Source organism: Aythya marila, assembly GCF_965140915.1.
Source record: "Aythya marila genome assembly, chromosome: 28".
Lineage (NCBI taxonomy): Eukaryota > Metazoa > Chordata > Aves > Anseriformes > Anatidae > Aythya > Aythya marila.
The window spans coordinates 2,590,352-2,611,418 of record NC_139069.1 but is presented as its reverse complement, the minus strand read 5'-3'; the positions used below and the strand labels follow the sequence as shown (position 1 = coordinate 2,611,418).

The window sequence follows — 21,067 nt, the reverse complement described above, 5'->3', positions numbered from 1 at the left end:
GAAACAAGACCCAGCAGGAGACCCTTCCAGGACCTGCAGCTGCATGGCCCTGCAGCCAGACACTCACCTTGTCAAGGGCTGTGCAGGTTTCTCCTGCAGGCAGCTCTCAGAATCCTCCCACTGCCAACTGCCTTCAGCCCCTCTCTCATTTTCTTCTCTCTGTGTCTGTGCTTCTATGTCTCTTTCCTGATGTGCTGTGCAGAGGAGCTGCTCCTGGCCATAGCTGTCTCTCTGCACCACGGCCCTCTTGCCACGAGCTCCCCTTGGGCTCACGAGCCCAGCCCAGCTCAGCAGCACAGCACCAGCCCAAGGCACTGCAATCACCCCTCTGGGGGCTTTGCTGATGAGCCCACGAACCTCAGGCACTCAGAGACAATTGAAGACATCTCTCCAGAAGTCCAAGTCAGAGGCAAGTTTCCTGCAGTGTCCCCCTGAGGGCCAGCACTCACACAGCCTCCCTTGGAGCTCATTAGAGCAGAACCCTGGAGGCAGTGAGGACAAGGAGATAAAGGCAATGTGAAGGTGACACTGATGTGTAGGAAAAGTGGATGTGTGTCACCAAGCTCAAGGGCCAGGACTTGACATCCATCCCATTTTAAGGGGGATCCTTTCCCTTGACAGGTTGCTCAGGGCTCTTTGTGGGGCAGTAGGAGATGGGGATGTGCATGGCCAAGTGCAGGAGAATGGTACGACCCCTGCCTGGTTCATGGGTGGGGGCGAGAAGGCAATGAGGCCCTGGTGCTTTACCAATCAGCTGTCTCCTCTAAGGACTCAGTGGCAGAGACAACAGCCATAGCCATGGACACAAAGACCTGGGTCCTGCTGGGACTTTGAGCCTTGCCATAGCCCTTGCTCCTCTCCAAACCAGGATGGCCTAGAGAATCCCAGACCTGTACCTCTTCACTGGTTAGTTGAAGACACTTGTCCTTGTGGTGTCATACCGGATCTGATATGAGCATGATAACTCAGATCTTTTTGGTGGCCGTGCTCCTCATGAGGCAGCTCTGGAGAAAGCTGGTCTGGTTCCTCGTGAGGAGGCACCTCTGCTCATATGGCATCCCTTGTGGTGCCCAGGCCCTCCTCGTCCTGTGTACTCTGCAGTGTCCCAGTCTGCTCTGATATGTGGCGTTACTCTCCCTCTCGTTCAGGACTGGGCTCCTCTCCTTGTAAATGTCTAGAGGTTTCTTTAGACAAAATCCTGTAGTTTCTCAAGCTCCAACCACACTGATGCTCCGTTCTGTCAGCTGTTCATGTCTGCAGGCAGACAAGACAGCCTTCATGTGATTGTGCTGTCTCTGACAAGACAGCAGCATTGGGAGGTACAGGGGACACAGAATCACACACAGAATCACACAGAATTGTCTAGTTTGGAAGAGACCTCAAGATGATCGAGTCCAACCTCTGACCTAACACTACCAAGTCCTCCACTAAATCAACATTTGGATAATACAGGAGTAACCAGTTGAATGGAACTGCAACACAGTCACAGAAAGGTAATGAGTGGAAGGCTGCCAGATTCTACTTTTTCTGTTCTTCATTCTCATGCATGCTGTCAGTTTCTCAGGAGTTGTGTCCTAAATGTTATGGGGTTGTGCAGAACAACGTTAGAAAGGCCAAAGCCCAGCTGGAGCTTAATAAATCCATTCCTGTCAAAGACAATAAACACTGCTTATATAAATACTTTAAATTAAAGAGGATTAAGAATCATCATAAATTATTGGATGTGGGGGGAAACCTGGTGCCAAGAGATGAGGTAAAAGCTGAGGTAATTAATGCCTTCTTTGCCTCAGTCTGTAGCAGCAAGACCAGATGTTTCCCTCGTCATTTCTTCCTCCTCATGGCCAGAGCCCACCTTTTAGGGTGGTTTGTGTCTTTTTCTTTTTTTTTTTTTTTTCCTCCTGCTCTTTCCTACTACCAAAGCAGGCTCCATCAGGGTGGAAACCACTCCTGAATTAGGCATCCGAACCCAGCAGGCTCCTTGCGGCCTCTCAGCCAACCAGACACAAGTCACCTCAGCAGCAGCTTCCAAGCCAGGGGCCTGCTGCTGGCCTTGCAGCTTCTTGGCTAGACACAGCCAAGCCTTGTGCCTGCTGCTGCCCACTCATGGACTCAAGCAGAAGGGACAGGACAACCCATCTGGGGGCCTTTCAGTCTGGGTCGTCCTGGGTCTGGAGGCAGAGGGGATCCCCCAGTCAGCATGCCAAGCAGGTGCCTTCTGCTGGCCTAGCAGGGCCACTGCCAGCTGTCAGCCCAAAAGTGCAGATCCCAGGTCTATGTAAAGGCTGACCTGCCACCTCCAGACACAAGTGACCTCACAGTCCCTTTCCGTGACACGCTCCTGCTGCTGCCCTATCAAGTGCAGAGACAGAAGTGACCTCACAGTCACTGCCACAGTCACGTTCCTCCTGCTAGGCCATGAGATCCTCAGGCATAGCTGACTGCTTTCTAGTTCCCAAGGGAATAAGGCGCAACTTTCTGGGTTAGAGAGTAAACAAATGTTTACTGGGAAGGTTTGGTGTTCTTCTGTGTTTAGGGTATGGTCAGGCTCTGTAGTTTAGGTCATTTTTAGGTCTGCCTAGAAGCCTAGGGTTAAATAGAGCATTTTAATACTAATATTAAGGGAAGGGATTAGGGTGAGTAAGAGAGTAAAAGTAATAGAAAGGGGGTATGGGGTGAGTTTTGCTTTAAGGGATACCTTGTGTTCAAGCTTTAGAGAAATAGATTCCTGTCAGAGTGTTGGAGGAGCATTTAGATTTAAGGATTAAGACTACTGGTTAAAATAGTGTAAGGGCCATACATGACTCTACAAGTCAGTGTTGCTGCACAATCTGCATTTCATGATGCCTCTTACCTCTACGAAATCATTAATTTCTGCTGGCCATGCTCCTCTTGCCACCTGAAAATCTCACATCTCTCGTGTCCAGGTTGCTTCTGACCTCCCCATATCTTACTGGGATCAGCTTTCTGATGACATCCATGACATAGGCAGTATATGTCTCACCTCTGTGGGCTACTCTGTTCTTCAGAGAGAAGTGGCATTGTAGTCAGGAGGGAAAAGGGCCTAAAGGAGCATCCTGCCCAGTATGCCCATCAGCTCTGCCTCTCTACAAAATTGCGCATCCTACCTACTAGTTTTGTTTCCAGAATAGCTTCCATGGATCTCGAGTTCTTTTTCCAGGCCCTTATGAATGCTTCAGTTTTGGATGTGTAGAGATGGGATAAGGAAAGCAATGCACGGATAGACCTGAGCTTAGCAAGGGATGCAAAGAATAACAGGAAAAGATTCTATAGATGCATAGCTCAGAAAAGAAAGGCCAAGGAGAGTGTACCTGCTCTGAGGGATGAGAAGGGTAAACGGTAATGACAGACATGGAGAAGCCTGAGGGCCTCAACAACATCTTTGCCTCAGTCTTTCCTGCCAGTGAGGCTTCCCAAGTTTTTCATTTCCCTGAACCCATAGATGGAGGCTGGGGGGCAAAGAAGATGATCAAGTGGCTGGAGAACCTCTCCTATGAAGAAAGGCTGAGAGCACTGTGGCTGTTCAGCCTGGAGGAAAGAAGGCTTCAGGGTGACCTCATCACAGCCTTTCAGTACTTAAAGGGGGCTTATAAAAAAGATGGAGTGTGATTCTTTGCTCAAGGACATCACAGTCCCTGCCCTGCCCCAAGGGGACAAACAGCTGAAGTTAGGGATAGGAGTGGGTTTGAAGATGAGATGTGCTGTGTGTGTGGTGGAGGGCTAGGTGGTCAATTTAACATTTAGGGATTAGAAGTCAACTTCTACAGCTAATGTAATGGAAGGGCTTTGAGGGAGCAATTCTGCTCAAGATGCCTGCTCAAGGTGTAGGAAAAGGGCAAGCCTTGTGGGTCAGAGTTTTGTTTAGTTCTTGGGTGAGGGCTAGGGTTAACACTGGCATTCTAATTCATGATTAGGCTTAATCATCCTTCTGCTCAGCCTTGAAGTACAAGATGCTTTCGACATCTGCCTTTTCCACGTCCCGAGGAACCTCTGATCAACCTGTCCTTTCCAAGGCCTCTCAGATAGATCTTATGACAATGTCTGGAGCAGTTCCACCATCATGTCTCTCACCCTTCCCACTCAACTGCTAAGCAACCTGAGGATTGAGCAGGGGGATTATGAAGGTTTGGGAAAGGGCTTGGTTAAAACCTCTGAGCACAGCCTTTATGGGCTTCACACAGACAGTGAGGGTGGTGTCACAGAAAACAGTGACACTCATGAGGACTAAAGAGCAGGTGGACAAGACCTTGGGCCTGCCAACACAAGACGCACACACATGAAAACTGTATGGGAGGGAAGAGGAAGATTGGATCCAAAATGTAGATTATGAAATCAAAGAGCATGAGTATCACTGTGACACTGCAGGAGAGCTCCAGCAATGGAACAAAACAACAGAAGGTGTCTATGACACTGGGGCCACAGAACTGTAGCTGGGAGGAGGAGAAAGGATTCCTGTACATGAGAGAAATTCCCCTGGTTCAGGTACAGCTGCCTTCTGGAGTCAGGCCTTCCAATTCTTGAGCCTTGCAGAGAACAGGGGTGGCATACAGCCCAGGGCTGACTGTAGGACATGGCCCCCAGCAGGAAGCACTGCGGTCATGCAGAAGGTGCAGGTGTCCTGGTTTCAGTTAGAACAGAATTAATTTTCTTCCTAGTAGCTGGTGGAATGCTGTGTTTTGGCTTAGGATGAGAAGAGTGCTGATAACACCCCGATGCTTTAATTGTTGCAGAGCAGTGCTTATACCAAGCCAAGGACATCTCAGCCTTTTGCTCTGTCCTGCCAACAGGCAGGCTGGGGGTGCAGTAAGAGCTGGGAGGGGACAGACCCAGGACAGGTGACCCGAACTAGCCAAAGGGGTATTCCATACCATCTGACGTCATGCTAAACAATATATAGGGGTGGCTAGCCGGGGGGAGGGGGCCGGACTGCTCAGTTAGGCTGGGCATCGGTCAGCGGGTGGTGAACAATTGCATTGTGCATCACTTGTTTGTACACATTATTATTATTTTCCTATTATCACCATTGTATTATTATTATTATTATTGTTATTATTACTTTTGTTATTATTATTTTCCTGTCTTATTAAACTGTCTTTATCTCAACTCACAGGCTTCACTTTCCATTTCTCTCCCCCGTCCCAGAGAGGGAGGGGGAGGGTGAGCGAATGGCTGTGTGGTGTTTAGCTGCCAGCCGGGTTAAACCACGACACTGCCCCTCTGTCAAGGCAATGTTGTGGACCAGTTCTTCTGTGAAATCCCCCACATTCTCAAGCTCTCCTGCTCAGGTGCCTATCAAAGGGAATTTGGTGCACTTGTAATAAGTATTTCTGTATTATTTGGTTGTTCCATTTTCATTGTTATTTCTTATATTCAGATCCTCAGGGCAGTGCTGAGAATGCCCTCTAAGCAGGGCCAACACAAAGCATTTTCCACTTGCCTCCCTCACCTGGCTGTTGTCTCCCTGCTGGTCAGCACTGGCATATTTGCCTACCTGAAACCCCCCTACATCTCTTTCCCACCCTGGATGTGGTGGTGTCATTTCTGTACTCAGTGGTGCCTTCAGAAGTGAACCCTCTCATCTACAGCATGAGGAACAAGGAACTAAGGGATTCAGTGAGGACTCTGCTTGAATACACACATCTTCAACATATTCACCTATAATAATATGGCTATAATTAGAAATTCCAGCATTTTCAGGGAGTGGTGGCAGCATGCAGGGGAGGGGTCCCAGCAGGGCTTGGTGCTGCAGAGCCAGGGCTGCATGAAGGGAGCCCAGAGATGCAGGGGCAGGGGAGAGGAGGCCGCTCTGGGCCCTTGCTGGCCTGGGCAGAGCAGGAAGGGGGCCCAGGGCATTCGTCCCCTCCCCGCAGCCTGCCAGCACATCTGCTGAGGGCCAGGGTGGCTGCTGCAGGGGCAGGGAGTTCAGCATGGCCCTTGCAGCCCCTCTGCCCTTGGGCTCGGCCCCGGCCTTGGCTCTGCTGGCAGGAGCGCTCTTGGCATGCGCTTCCTGGCCTCCCTTCACCTGCGCACAGCTGCTGCCCACTCAGGCTGCTGCCACAAATGTGTCCTCACAAGCAGCACCACCCCTTGGGCTGCTTCTCTTGGCCTCCCCAACCCACTGCCTTGGCTCCTTGTCTCTGCTGGGCCCCACCTTCCACACTCAAATGTTTCCCTTGGCTGTTGTCTCCCTTTCCCCTGCCCTGTGGGAATACTAATCTGGGGCGGACAGGTTACCGTTAGGTGCAGTGGTGCTTGTGTAACTCACATTCGTGATGGCACAAATGCTGGTTCCTTCACCAGTGATGCACATGCTTCTTCATGTTAGGCCAAACTCAACATCCTTCTCTCTCTGCTTTTCCTCATGGATGAACTGGATTAGGTCTCCTTGATTATTCTGAGGCACAATGCAATGCTTTTTGCCTTCTGCTACTCCAGCACAATATGGGTGACTTTCCCTTACTCTGCACATTGACCTGCAGGGTCATTCCGTATTTCTTGCTTTCCAAATGTTAGTTGGACGGGGGCCATTTGCAAAGTGGGGCAAGTTGATGTGTCCTGCCTCAGCCATTTGAAGCATGCTATACTTGAGTTTTTCAGCCTGAGTTTGCTAAAGATGACCCAGGAAGGTCATCAACAGATGTTCAAGTGTCCAGTTTAAGTAAGGGAGAGTATCTCAGGTTTCCAGTGGCCATTTCAAATCTAGGTCAATCCAAGGAACCCACTGAAGAAGAGGTTTGTCTTTGAAGGGGTGTTCCTGTGCTGGGCTGGGCTGCAGTTACAGGGACAAAGACCACTGCTGGCAGTGGAGGTGCCCTGGGAACTCCACCTGGCTCCACCTGATTTTCCCAAAGGGCTCTGGCATCCTGCAGGTCTTTTCTGATATCTGCCAGTCCAAGGAAGTGCCTGAAACACAACGGGGCCACTGGAGGTTTTCCCTGGTTGCTTATGGTCAGACAGCAAAGCTCTGCCAGAATACCCAGTATTTTTTTCAGTACTTGAATAATAAAGCAACAACTCATCAGCTCAAAAGACTCAATCCTTTCCGTAAAATGTCTCATGTGAAGTGTAATTTCTGTCATGAAGAAATGTGATTTTTCAGGATGCATATTCATCCCAGGAGAAGAAATACTGGTGTTCACCTGTAGTTGCATTGTCATCGCTTTTCTATCATGGTGTGCTCCCTCCCTCATCTTCCAGGCACAAAACTCATCTTGAATACATAGACCCTGCTGAATGCCCCCTTTCCAGCTGCCTGTCTGGACCTATGCACTTCCCATCATTCTCCTGGTTTGCCCTCCTCTTACCGTTTAATCATTCAGACCACTCTCAGTGACCCAGTTGCTGCTTGGAGTTTCAGTGAGTTCAAGGTCACCCATCTCTCAGCAGTCTTTCTAATGGTTTCCTTAGTAAGACTCACATCGTTTATCATTGAATTAGTATGATATGGATTAATATTAACACAATTACTTAAAATTTCCTATTAATCACTGTAAAATACATCATGTACAGTCATCCTTTTGGGAAGGTAAACATCACTGGAGGCAACAAAATAAGGAAATTGAACTGTGTTTTTTTTTTTTTGTTGTTGTTTGTTTTTTTGAAAATTGCAACACGATTTCTTGTTGTTTGTTTTCAAATAGGAAAAACCCTGCTCTTCCCACCTAAGCAGGGCTTCAAAGAAGAAACCCTAGACCAATATAACCAGGAGAATGATGCTCTAAACTGAAACAGAACAAAATTCAGCCTTTAAAATGAAGAAAGATTTTTATTAGATGCTCCTTGAAATCTTCCCCCTTAACTACAACATGAAAGCTCTCCAATTAGCTGATCAAGTCTTGAAGACTTGAAGAAAATGTTGGGAGAGACATGGCTTCTTAGGAGTTTCTGTGTTTTAATGAGTTCCATGGTGTATTTTGGTGCTGAGTCAATGAAAGTTGGGTACTGAGAGGAAAATGATGCAACTGTGTGAAAAAGCAAATTCAAAAGGAAAAGCTGAAGTGACTTGAAGTATTAATGGGCCCCACTGAGGGCCGTTACTAACAAAGCCTTCCCCAGGGACTGCTTAGGGCAGATAATTGGAGGCCATGATTAGACAGGCAAAGCACTGTGCTGAGAAAAGTCTTGGTTGGTTTTTGTGAAGCAAAAGGTCCAAGGCCTGACCCCAGTCACTGTGAGGTGAGATCCTGCACCCCCCTGTCTGGCTTAGGACTTTTCCTGGGGGTCTGATGAATGTGGTGGGCAGTGTGATGCCACGAGAGGAAAACTGGTATGACACCACCCTGCCTCTGCGCAGGGTTGCAAGGAAGCAAAGAGGCTGCACTGCAATGACTATATCTCGTTTTCTCAAAAGCTCTAGCCAAAGCGTCAGGACTGTTGGGGCCTTCCCTTTTTACCAGCAACCTCTGTCTTTTCCTCTGCACGCTTTCCTATGCTGTCTTACACTTTGTCCTATTTCCTGAAAGTCTGCAGACACCCATCTCTGTTCACCAACTTGCTCTCATCCCAGCATTTCCATCATATCACCAACATCTCTTAAACCCTCACCAGATGTTCCTTGAAAAACGAAGCGAGGGTCTGATCATAGATACTCAGCAGCATCTTCCAAGCCATGGACCTGCTGCTGGCCTTGTAGCTTCTTGGCTAGACACAGCCAAGCCTTGTGCCTCCTGCTGCCCAGTCATGGACTCAAGCAGAAGGGACAGGACAACCCACCTTGGGGCCTTCTTTCTGCCTGGGTCCTGGGTTAAGGGTGGAGATCAGAGTGATTGAGAGAGTAAGAGCTAGGATGAATCAATTATTGGCTGAGTTTTGTCTTCTAGGGATACGTTGAGGTCACTCATTAGAGTAGTGGATTCCTGTCAGTGTGCTGAGTAGCATTTAGGTTTAGGAAATAAGTTTACAGGTTGAAGCCAGGGAATAGCTTTGTATGTGTATTTTAAGTCACAGTTACATCTACATCAGCATAACCTGAACCCTCTTACCTCTACAAAATCCTTAATTTCGACTGGCCAAGCCCCTATTCCTTCCTTTCAGTCTCACATTTCTCCTGGCTTCTCCTGATTTCCACATATCAGCTATCTTTTTAGGAGCATGCTTATGATGCCTTTCATGATTTTAGACTATCTGTCAGTGCTCTGTCGGCTACTCTATTCCTGAGAAAAGCGTCACTTAAGACACGATGGAAAAGGACACACAAGTCCATCACAGCAACCTGCACAATATGCCCAGCAGCTCAGCACTGCCACAAAAGCGTGGTTCCTGCCTACAAGTTTCCTTTCCAGAATGGCTCCTATGGCTCCAGGGTAACTTTTCCCAGGCACTCACTTCCCCAGGCCACACCACTCTTGCCCGCATGCCCCACGTGTTTCTCCAACCCTCCCCTCTTCCCCTGCAGTAGTGGCACCTCAGCGCAGCAGGTTGGTGCATCTCCAGGCTCAGGGGTGTTTCCTGAGGGCCTGCCCCGTGTGGGAAGTGGTGGGGAGGAAGAGAGCAAGGTCATCTCCTGGGGCATGGCTGAGCACAGCCCAGCCATCCTGCACCGTGGGCAGGCCCCTGCTCCCAGGCTGAGGCACACATGCAAGGTGGACACTTCTCCATCAGACCAGATTCACTCAGGACCCTTCAACCCTGTCCCAGTCACAAGATTTGGCTACTTCTCCACCCACAGGCATACCCTGCTTTCCATCTGGGGACTCAGGCAGGACTTTAAGGATCTGCTAAAGCCATGGATTTCCTTGTTTCTCACAGCCTTCTCACAAGTCTTTCTCCTGGCCCTCCCCACTGCCCAGCACTGCCTCTCAGGTGGCACTCAGTGACCCTTCAGAAGGGCCTCTGGGCTTCCTCAATTGTCCTGGTGTCTATTAGCACTTTCTTGACTCCTTCCAGACCTTCTTGTCCATTGTGGTATGATGACTCATGGCTGGGACAGAGTTTCTCTCTGCAGATCAGGCCCTGTGGTGCTGTGTTTTTGATAGGTGACCAGAACAGTGTTGGTCACCCGTGGTTGCACAGCATCAAGGCCTTCTGTGCTTCTCACTCTGCCCCAGGAGACAGTTGGCTGTATGTGGGCAAGAGGCTGGGAGGAGAATCTGCAGTGACAGCTGATCCAGCCTGAGCAGTCTGAGCTGCCCATGCACTCCTCAGATTCACCTTGTTTGTTACCTGAAACGACCTTGCACAGTCATTTTATGAGGTTCTAATCACTACCCACTGAGCACCCTGTCCCTAGAGATCCCTTGACATCTCCTGGAAGCTCCAAATTCCTCTCCAGGCTGGCTTTGGCCGTCAGCCCCACTACAGCGGGTGCAGTCTAATATAGATGAGTCCAAGACCAGTTCTCATCTGCTTGGGCAAGTGCCGCCATAAAAGGAACTCTTAGTCCTGCCCTTGTTTCCCCACAAACCACCCTGGGACTTTCAGCCTCTGTCCCTCACTCCATGACAAACCCCAGAAAACAGAAGAGCAGGGAGCAACCTCTTGGGTGTATTCCTGGCAGCAGCTTTGGAGAGGTGTCCAGGGTTCTGGGTTTGCCCTGAGCAAGACCCTCTTGTTACTGTGGTGCTAGCAGGGAGGCAGCTGTGACCCAGGGCTGCACAGTGCCTGCTGCTGCCTGCAGCCACAGGGATGCCACTGCACAGACAACAGGACTGTCACGAAGGTACACAAGATATCAGGGCTTACCCAGAAAGAAAAGAAGCACAATGTGGAAGCCAAAAGAGAGCAGCAGGGAAAAGACCACGTCCTGCTGCTGGCCATGGCCATGGCTCCAGGGAAGCAGCAGCCCCGACCCAAAGGCAGCAAAGAGGCAGAGCCCAGCAGGCAGTGAGGGGCAGCCCCGAGGGCCACCGGGGCTGCTTCTGCATGTGGCAGCTGGGCTCTTGGCCCTGAGCCCCTCCTGCGTGCTGGGGCTGCTCCCCCAACTCCATAGCAGATGCAAAGAGGGAGCAGCTGACACCACCAAAATTCATAGTTTCTTTATTCTTTTTATCCAAACAGAGAGCCTGGTACTGTAGGTATATTAGATGATTGGGTGACAGATAATAACTTAATTAATAGGTAGGATTACACAAGTAGAATTCAGTCAAAATTACAAGTTTAAGAAATAATTAAAAAAATAGAAGAATTACAAGCTATTGTATGAAGAGATTTTTTCAGATAACCTCTCTTTCCTGTTATTTTTATAGACACATTATTGATGCCAAAGAAGCATGTGTCCAAAGAGTTTCCTCAAGGCTTCCTTGAGCTCCTGGTTCCTTATGCTGTAAATGAGAGGGTTCACGGCTGGAGGCACCACCGAGTACAGAACTGTCACCATCAGGTCCTGGGATGTGGAGGAGATGGAGGGAGGCTTCAGGTAGGCAAACAGGACACTGCTGACAAACAGGGAGACCACGGCCAGGTGAGGGAGGCACATGGAAAAGGCTTTATGACGACCCTGATGAAAGGGCATTCTCAGCACTGTCCTCAAGATTTGCACATAAGAAAATGAAATGAAAACAAAACATGTAAAGGCTAAACAGAGAGTAACTACAAGAAGCACAATCTCCCTCAGCCAGGACTCTGAGCAGGAGAGCTTGAGGATCTGGGGGATTTCACAGAAGAACTGGTCCACAACATTGCCTTGGCAGAGGGGAAGGGAAAATGTAGTGGCCGTGTGCAGGACAGCATTGAGAAAGCCACTGCCCCAGGCAGCTGCTGCCATCTGGGCACAAGCTCTGCTGCCCAGCAGGCTCCCGTAGTGCAGGGGCTTGCAGATGGCAACGTAGCGGTCGTACGACATGACTGTGAGAACGTAATATTCTGCTCCAAACAATAAGACAAAAAAGAAGACCTGAGCAGCACACCCTTGATAGGAGATGGCCCTGGTGTCCCAGAGGGCATTGGCCATGGCTTTGGGCAGAGTGGTGGAGATGCAGCCCAGGTCAAGGAGGGCGAGGTTGAGGAGGAAGAAGTACATGGGGGTGTGGAGGCGGTGGTGGCAGGCTATGGCACTGAGGATGAGGCCGTTGCCCAGGAGGGCAGCCAGGTAGATGCCCAGGAAGAGCACAAAGTGCAGGAGCTGCAGCTCACGTGTGTCTGCGAATGGCAACAGGAGGAACTCAGTGATGGTGCTTCTGTTGGACATCTGTTTTTTTGGGATGTGTTCCTGCACATAGAAGAGGAAGAACAGTAATAACATACAACAGATTTATCAGAGAAAAATTAATCCCATTTCTCATCTAATATCACCAGAAAAGTTGTCCACTTCCAGTAAGACATTTGGCAAGTCCCTTTCATGAGGTCTTCCTGATGCTGCCTGAGGGTATCCCTGCTCCCAGGGGACTCCTTTGTGGGCAATGGAAGAGTCAGTTATGCCCAATAGCCAGAGGAAAGGCAGAACATGGTGTAATCTCAGACTCACTTCACTGCTGATATCAAAGAACCTTGCCCCAGTGTTGCTCCCGGGTTAACCAACTTCAGAGCATATATATATATACAGATTTCTTTAATTTTTATTGTATATGGTCAGATTTTTTGTGGTTGCTAACCTACCACACCTGCTGAGTTTTTCTGAAACAGAAACCCTGAGCATTTCTCCTGCACTTGATGGGAAACTTTGCACATCCTAAGAGAAAAAGAGGCAGTCCCTATAGCGTGAAGTGTCCTTTAGTGAGGACAGACAATCTGTCCATCAGTGCTGGTTTCAGCTGCCCTGTGAGAGCTGCAGGAAAGTTCTACTCAGAGGTTGACCTGAGAAGAACCTGAACACTGCTGAGAGCAGAGACATCCAGGCTCAAAGTGCCCATCTCCCGACGCCTCACCTTCTCCCCGTACTCCCCTTCCCCCAAGCACACTGAGGGCTCACACCATTGGCATGTGAAACCCCCATCCCCAGCCAGCCTGGGAACAAGACCAGCAGCAGCACGGCCAGCTGGAGAAGCCAGGAGGAATGCCAGCGTGCTGCTGCCAGGGGAGGCAAGGCCAGGGAGGGACAGACGGACACTCAGCAGACCCTCCTGTGCTGCAGCTCTGCCTGCAGAGGAGGCAGCTTGTGCTGGGGACAGCAGGGGCTTGAAGGCACAGGCTGTGCTGGTGAGAGAAGAGAGCAAGGGGTGTCCCAGGGAAGGCGCCTGCCCTGTAGAGGGTGGCAGGGAGGTGCCTGAGCCCTCCCTCGCACAGCATTTCTGGCAGCAGCTCCCTCTCACTGCCTGCCCATGTCCCTGCTGCCTACCCATATCCCTACCAGGAGCCAGATTAGTGTCAGCTCAGTTATATCCTGAGGAGACCACAAACATGATGTTGGTGTAATCTTTAAGCTGAACTGGCTGAAGGCACTTTATGAAGTTCACTGCTTCCATGTAGATCTCTCAGTGCAATGCTCTAGGAATCTCAGTCTCCTACACAATGCTGACAACAAATTAACATGAAACCTATATTGTCTCTACTGCTGTAAGCTCAAAACACAGACTAAAAAAAAAATCTTACCCTTCAGGTAACCCCTGTTTTAGCCTTCCTCTTTAAATATCGAACCATAAATGCCATTCTCTAAAGCATCTTCTACTCATTTCTGGAGAAACAGAGAGACCTACCCTGCCAGATGCTATCAGCCATCAGATGCGCTAGCTGAAGAAGACCCCTCTGGCAACCCCACCTGCATGGCCCTGCTGCCAGAGCCTCACGGTGTCAAAAGCCTGCAGATATGTCCTGCCACACGCTGCCCTCTGTTGTTGCGCTCCTCAGTGCCTCCACGCCCTCTCTCCTTCTCTCCTCTCTGTGTGCCAGCTGCGGTCAGAGCCCCCAGCCCTGCTGTGCTGTGCAGAGGAACTGCTCCTGGGCACAGCTGTCTCTCTGCAGCGCTTGCCAGGAGCTCCCCTTGGGCCCAGGAGCCTGGCCCAGCTCAGCAGCACAGCACCCGACCATGGCATTGCTTGCTCTGTGCCCTTGGGCTCCCTCAAGGTGTCCCCAAGGCCTCAGGGCTGACAGCTCCTGAAGGCAGCAGGGTCTTTGCTGGGGTGTGCTGTTTGAATCAGACTGAATTCATCACCAACTGCACTTCTCTGAACACAGGGGAGATGACTTTTACAAGGGTGATTTGTGCTGTTGGACTGTGGTTGTCAAACATGATGTGCTTTAACCTGGTGGGCAGCTCAGCACCACACAGCGGTTGCCTCACACCAACGCCCCCACATGCTTATGTGTTGAAGTAAGGGCGATTTGAAAGACCAAAAGGGAAGAGAAATAATAATAATAATAGTAATTATTTTTATTACTATTATTGTTATGTTCAAAGCAAGCTATACACAGTGCAATTGCTCATTACTGACTGATGTCCAGCCTGTACCCAACTTGTAGAACATTGCATTAACCATCTGCACCTGCTCTTCTTTGACCTTCAACCACTGTGGAAATGGAAGGGTCCTCCTAGGGACTGGGCGAGGGAGACAACTCTTTAATATCCTCTGTCCCCAAGACAGCTATCCCAAAACCCCACCTGTACCCTTTTGGATCTTGGAAGTACCCTCTCATGGGGAAGTTTATGTCAAGGTTTCATAGATCAACATTCTTCTCCCTCCTTTCTTTTCTGGGCAGTAGTTCTTTTCCATTCTTATGAGCCTGATTTTCACACCCATTGTTTTCTCCTGCATGTAGAGGCAATGGATCCTGGCAAAGGTTGGTGTTCTGGCCTAGCAAGAGCAGACCCAGGGGGGTCTGGTCTAGGCCCCAGACTAGACCTGGGGCCTGTCATAGGTGCTGGAGTGGCGGCAGGACATGTCAGAGGTGTTGGAGTAGCTGCAGGACATGTCAGAGGTGTTAGAGTAGCTGCAGAGCCTGTCACAGAGCTTAGATGGCACTGACTGAGGCTGCCTTTGGAATTCCCTTTGGAATTGCCAAGGTGATAACCCCTCCTTTTCAAGCACTTCTGCAGTTTTTAAGGATTCTGCACGTGCTCAGGGGGGAAGTTCCAAAGCACTGGAGGTGCCCACTGCTCTAGGTGCCTGCCCAGATCCTCCCATGCTCCCTGCCACTCCTAAGTCTCCTGCCTTGGGGCAGGTCTCTGGAGGGCATTCTTCAAGAGCTGTTTATCCATAAACAATAGCTGAAAGACATTCTGGAGACATCACAGTAGGACCATCCCATGGATATTCTGAGCTTTTTAGAGCTAGTGTAATTACCCTGGAGGAGAAGGGGGAGGTGAAGAAGTGGAGAAGTGTACATCCCTTTTCCTCCCTTAGTATGGCTCCCTAAAGCAAAAAGGTCAAGAGCATAATTCTTAATAATTTCTGAGTGATGCTTCCAGAGGAATGGAGGTGATGGCAATGCTCAGTACAAAGAACAGATTTGTCACCTGACCAATAATTTTATAGATTCATAAGCCAGTGCTACACAACATAGCAAAATAACTTTATACCAGACCCAGAAATGATAAAGAGCACAATGGGAACACGTGCAGTAAGTAATGTGCTATACAACACATTTCTGAAAACAAGCCCAACAGACCTGAGATCCAAAACGTTGACACTGTGATCAGCAACTATTAAACTGGTCTAATACATATAACAATTTAACTTTAGCACTCTGTGGTAAGATCTGTCATTATCTCAACCCTTTGTGCCTCACACTGGGTGCCAAAAAGACTTCTGTGTTTTAACGCGACAGTTCGAGTACATGGAATTATTTGAATAGGTCCAGAGGAGGGCCACAAAGATGATCAAGGGGCTGGAGCACTTCTGCTATGAAGGCGTGCTGAGAGAACTGGTACTGCTCAGCATCGGAGAAACTTTAGAGGATCCTTCCAGTACTTAGAGAGGACCTACAGGAAAGCTGGGGAGACAGTCTTTGTCTGGGATTGTAGTGATAGGACAAGGAGTAATGATTTTAAATTAGAAGAGGGCAGGTTTAACTTAGATATATGGAAGAAATTCTTTCCTCTGATGATGGTGAGGCATTGGAACAGGTAGCCTGGAAAAGCTGTGTTATAAATGGCTCAGGATTCAAATTAGGATTAAATAAAAAAATAGGATTTATTAAAAGAATATAAAGGAATAGAAGTAAGCAAACAGCGCTGGGTGCACCGGGAGTCTCCGCTCCACCAGGACGCACACCAGTTACATCAAGCAGTTGTTTTTTATGCTCCTAGACTAATACATATTCATTACTACTTCTAAAAAAATAGATTATTAAAATTAGCTTCCGGGGTGCAGTCCCTCCTACTGGAGCATGCGCATCAGTCTCTTCTGGGGGTCTCTAGGGATCTTTCATGCTGAAGGCTCGTAGTCTTCCTCTCCAAGTTCTTCCCCTTTGTACTCCCTTGGCACCGTATCAAGTTTATAGAACATTCCCTACAGGTCTTGTCTCCCAGCCGTCCTTCAGCTTCTTTTTTCTTCTTCTTAATCTCTTGGCCTCCTGGCCAGATACCAGAGGTTTGCATAGTATCCCATACCAGTCACTAGTTGTTATCAGTTGTTCTGAAACCCCCAGACATCAAAGACTTCATACAAACAGAAATAGCTTTCTTATTGACACTTCACCAGTAATTAAAACATTCTTCACCAGCCATTCACAGGGACAGTCACACCTATAGCAGTGTTAAGTTAATCTCAAAGAAGACAGAAAAAAGGCTGTAACTGTTAGAAATAGAAGTCCGGAATAACAAAAGCAAACAGGTTCATAAATTTGAGGAGTATTTTCTGAAGACTTGGTAAATTGACTAAAATGAGGGGGAGACTGGGACACACTGCATCTGTGGTTCAGGAATTAAATTGCTAGTGCAGGGCCCAGAGGCAGACAGGACTGTTCTTTATGGACACGGATTGTTAAAACATTCCTAACAGCTGTGAATGTCCCATCCCTGGAAGTGTTCAAGGACAGGTTGCAATGAGTTTTGAGCAACCAGGTCTAGTAGGAAGATGATTGGAAAAGGAGGATCTTTAAGGTCCCTTCCAACCCAAACCATTCTATGATTCTATTATCCCATGTTTCTATGATTATCTGTGACACTGCTACCGTTGTCCATACAAAGCCCTTAAAGGCCCTCCTCAGAGCTTTTAACCAAGATTTTTGGTTAGTCCAGTTGGCATCCTCTTACAAGTGGTGTTCCCCAGGGGTCGGTACTGCGACCTATCATGTTTAATGTCTTTATTGATGACCTAGATGAGGGGATTGAGTGTACCCTCAGTAAGTCTGCAGATGACACCAAGCTCGGAGGTAGTGACGATCCACATGAGGGTAGGGTGGCCTTTCAGAGGGATCAGGATAGGCTGGATTGCTGGGTTGAGGTGAATGGGATGAGGTTCAACAAGGCCAAGTGCAGGGTCCTGCACTTTGGCCACAATAACCCCATGCAACACTATAGGCTTGGGGCAGAGTGGCTAGAAGACTGTGAAGAGGAAAAGGACCTGGGAGTGTTGATGGATGCTCGGCTGAACATGAGCCAGCCATGTGCCCAGGTGGCCAAGAAGGCCAAGGGCATTCTGGCCTGTATTAGAAATAGATCAGCCAGCAGGAGCAGGGAGGTGATCATCCTCCTGTACTCGGCTTTGGTGAGGCCAAACCTTGAGCACTGTGTTCAGGTTTGGGCCCCTCACTACAAGAAGGACATCGAGGTCCTGGAACATGTCCAGAGAAGGGCAACCAAACTGTTGAAAGGTATGGATAACAGGTCTTATGAGGAGTGTCTGAGATTATTTACTTTGGAGAAGAAGAGGCTCAAGGGAGACCTCATTGCACTCTACAACTTCCTGAAGGGAGGTTGATGTAAGGCGGGGGTTGGCCTCTTCTCTCAGATAACTAATGATAGGACTCGAGGAAATGGCCACAAGTTGTGCCTGGGGATGTTTAGATTAGATATCACAGAAAAACTTTTTCTCTCAAAGAGTAGTCGGGAACTGGAATGGTCTGCTCAGGGACATGGTGGAGTCACCAACCCTCAGTGTTCAAGAAGCACCAGAACAAGGTGCTAGGGGATATGGCTCAGTAGCTTAGTGGGTAGTATTAGTGATGGGAAGGTTGGACTAAATGGTCTTGTAGGTCCTTTCCAAATTTGTGCTTTTATGATTTCGATGACTCTATCATAGGACAAGGGGAATGGTTTTAAACTTCAAGAGGGTAGATTTAGAGTAGATAGTCAGATGAAATTCTTGACTTGGAGGTGAGGCACTGGCACTTGTGCTGTGGGTCTAGAGGTCACCCAGGGGGAGTTTGGATCAGCCCATGCCCTTGTGTTTGAAGGAACAGCTGGTGAGAGTGGAGAAGCAGCAGTGAAATCATGGGAATACCAGAGTGAGAGCAAGGTGGGGAAGAGAAGTGTCTGTCTGCAGCCTTCAGGGAAGTGTGGGACAGCACAAGAAAGCCTGCAGAGGAGAAGGCAGAGGGCTCTGACAAGAATGGAAGGCTGCAGCAGCACTGACATCTTTGTCCCCTTGGCCATGGCCTATGAGAAGATGTGTTTTACTCATGGCATTGGGACTATGAATTCTCCTTTCAACCCTTCGCAAATGCTGGAAGGTGTCATACCATTGTCCTTCACATGATATTGTGGGCATCACCCCCTGCCCCACAGACCCCAGGAAGAGTGAGACATGGGGGTGCTGGGGGTGCAGGATCTCCCCTCCAGTGGCTGGGGTCAGGCCTTCACCTTCTGATTCACCAAAACAAACCAAGATTTCTCAGCACAGTGCCTTTTCTTGTCTATAATCATGGCTTCCAGTTATCTGCCCAAACAATTCCCATGGGAGGCTTTCATACTAATAGACTAGAATAGCCAACAGAGTCTGGAATATAGAGTCTAGAGAAGTCTAATACCACAGAATAGAGTAGCCAACAGAGGTAAGACAGGCACTGTGATATAATAACAGCCATCAGAAAGCTGATCTCAGTTAAATGACTGATATGGGGAGGTCAGGAGTAGCCTGGCCAGGAGAGATGTGAGATTTCGGGGAGGGAAGAGAAAGGGAAGAGGAGGTCGGAAACTTAACTTTGTAGAGTTAAGTGTAAGTGGGTTCCTGTAATGTTGATGCTGCTGTAAAACTGATTTCAGAAATTCTTATCAGGCCTGTAAACTATTTTCAAAAATAACAATAATCCTTAAACCTAAACATTAGTGCAACATTCTGACAGGAATCCACTGTTGGAAAGCAGAACTCAAAATATCACCTGAAGAAAAACTCAGCCCATAGTCCCCTTTCATTCCCTTTACTCTCTTGCTCACCATGATCCTTGCCCTTAACACTACCATTAAAATGCTCTGTTTATCCCTAGCCTTCTTGCCAGACCTAAACAAAACCCTAAACCTTAATGCTTGCCCATACTGTAACCAGAAACATGACACCAAAAACAGAACACTAAATCTTCCAACATAAACTTTTCTTGATCTCTAACAAAGAATGGTAAATTCTACTCCCTATGATACAAGAGAGAGGTGAGCTCTGCATCAGGATCTCCTGCCCCAGCAGCAGGAATGTGACTGTGGCAGGGACTGTGAGGTCACTTCTGTCTCTGCACTTGATAGGGCAGCAGCAGGAACGTGTCACAGAAAGGGACTGTGAGGTCACTTGTGTCTGAAGGTGGCAGGTCACCCTTGACATAGACCTGGGATCTGCACTTTTGGGCTGACATCTGGCAGTGGCCCTGCTAGGCCAGCAGAAGGCACCTGCTTGGCATGCTGACTGGGGGATCCCCTCTGCCTCCAGACCCAGGAGGACCCAGGCAGAAAGAAGGCCCCCATATGGGTTGTCCTGTCCCTTGTGCTTGAGTCCATGAGTGGGCAGCAGCAGGCACAAGGCTCGACTGTGTCTAGCCAAGAAGCTGCAAGGCCAGCAGCAGGCCCCTGGCTTGGAAGCTGCTGCTGAGGTGACTTGTGTGTGGTTGGCTGCCAGGCCACAAGGAGCCTGCTGAGTTGGGCTGCCTACTTCAGGAGTGGTTTCCACACTGATGGAGCTTCCTTTGGTAGTAGGAAAGAGCAGGAGAGAAAAACTTGCCACAATGTGTGCCCAGGAATATTGGCACTGGCCATGAGGAAGAAGAAATGTCCAGCGGAACAACTGGTCTCGCTGACCTAGTCGGAGGCAAAGAAGGCATTAAGTACCTCATCCTTTACGTTATCTCAAGATCTTCACCAGATTTCCACTACATCCAATAAAGGATGATGGTTCTCCTTAATCCTCCTTTATTTATAGTATTTTTATAAAGAGTTTTTCATTGTCTTTGAGAGTCACAGACAGATTGAGCTCCAGCTGGGCTTTGGCCCTTCTAATTTTGACCTGCACAGCCCCATAACATTCAGGACACAGCTCCAGACAAACTGACAGCATGCATGAGAAGGAAGCACAGAAGAGGTGGAACCTGGCAGCTTTCCATGCTCTTCTGTGGCTCTGTGCTGCAATGCCATTCAACTGGTTACTCCTGTATTATCCAAACTTTCCTGATGCTGCTGTCTTCTCAAAGATAGCACAATCACAGGCAAAGTTTGAACTGTCTGCCTGTAGACATGAAGAGCTGACAGAATGGAGCATCAGTGTGGGGCAACCTTGAGAAACTGCAGGATTTTGCCTACAGAAACCTCTTGGCATTTACAAGGAGAAGAACCCCATACTGCACCACAGGAAGAGAAACCCACACATCAGGGCAGAATGGAACCTTGCTGAGTGAACAGTGGCCAGGAGGAGGAGGGCCTGGGCACCACAAGGGATGCCATATGAGCAGTGGTGCCTGCTCAGCAGCAGCTAGGCCAGTTTCCCACAGAGCTGCCTTACGAGGAGCATGGCCAACAAGAAGATCTGAGTTATGAGACTCCTCAGAGATCTAGTGTGGTACTACACAGAAGAGGGTCTGCAGCCAGCAGGAAAAGACGTACAGGTCTAGGAGTCCCTCAGACAGCCTGGTGTGGAGAGGATCAAGGGCTATGGCAAGGCTGAAAGTCTCAACAGGACTCAGGTCTTTGTGTCCATGGCTATGGCTGTTGTCTCTGCCACTGACGCCTCTAAGGAGACAGCTGATTGTTAAAGCACCAGGGCCTCATTGCCTCCTCGCCCCCACCCATGAAGCAGGCAGGGGTTGTACCATTCTCCTGCAC

The 21,067-nt window shown here is 48.9% G+C and overlaps 1 protein-coding gene across 1 annotated transcript in view; it reads right to left on the bottom strand.

The window, feature by feature from the left end:
- LOC309888287 (olfactory receptor 14C36-like) overlaps nucleotides 1-21,067 on the bottom strand; it is a gene marked incomplete at both ends in the record, with an annotated part of 96,750 nt that overhangs the window by 46,943 nt on the left and 28,740 nt on the right. The gene's annotated exons all lie outside the window — the stretch shown is intronic.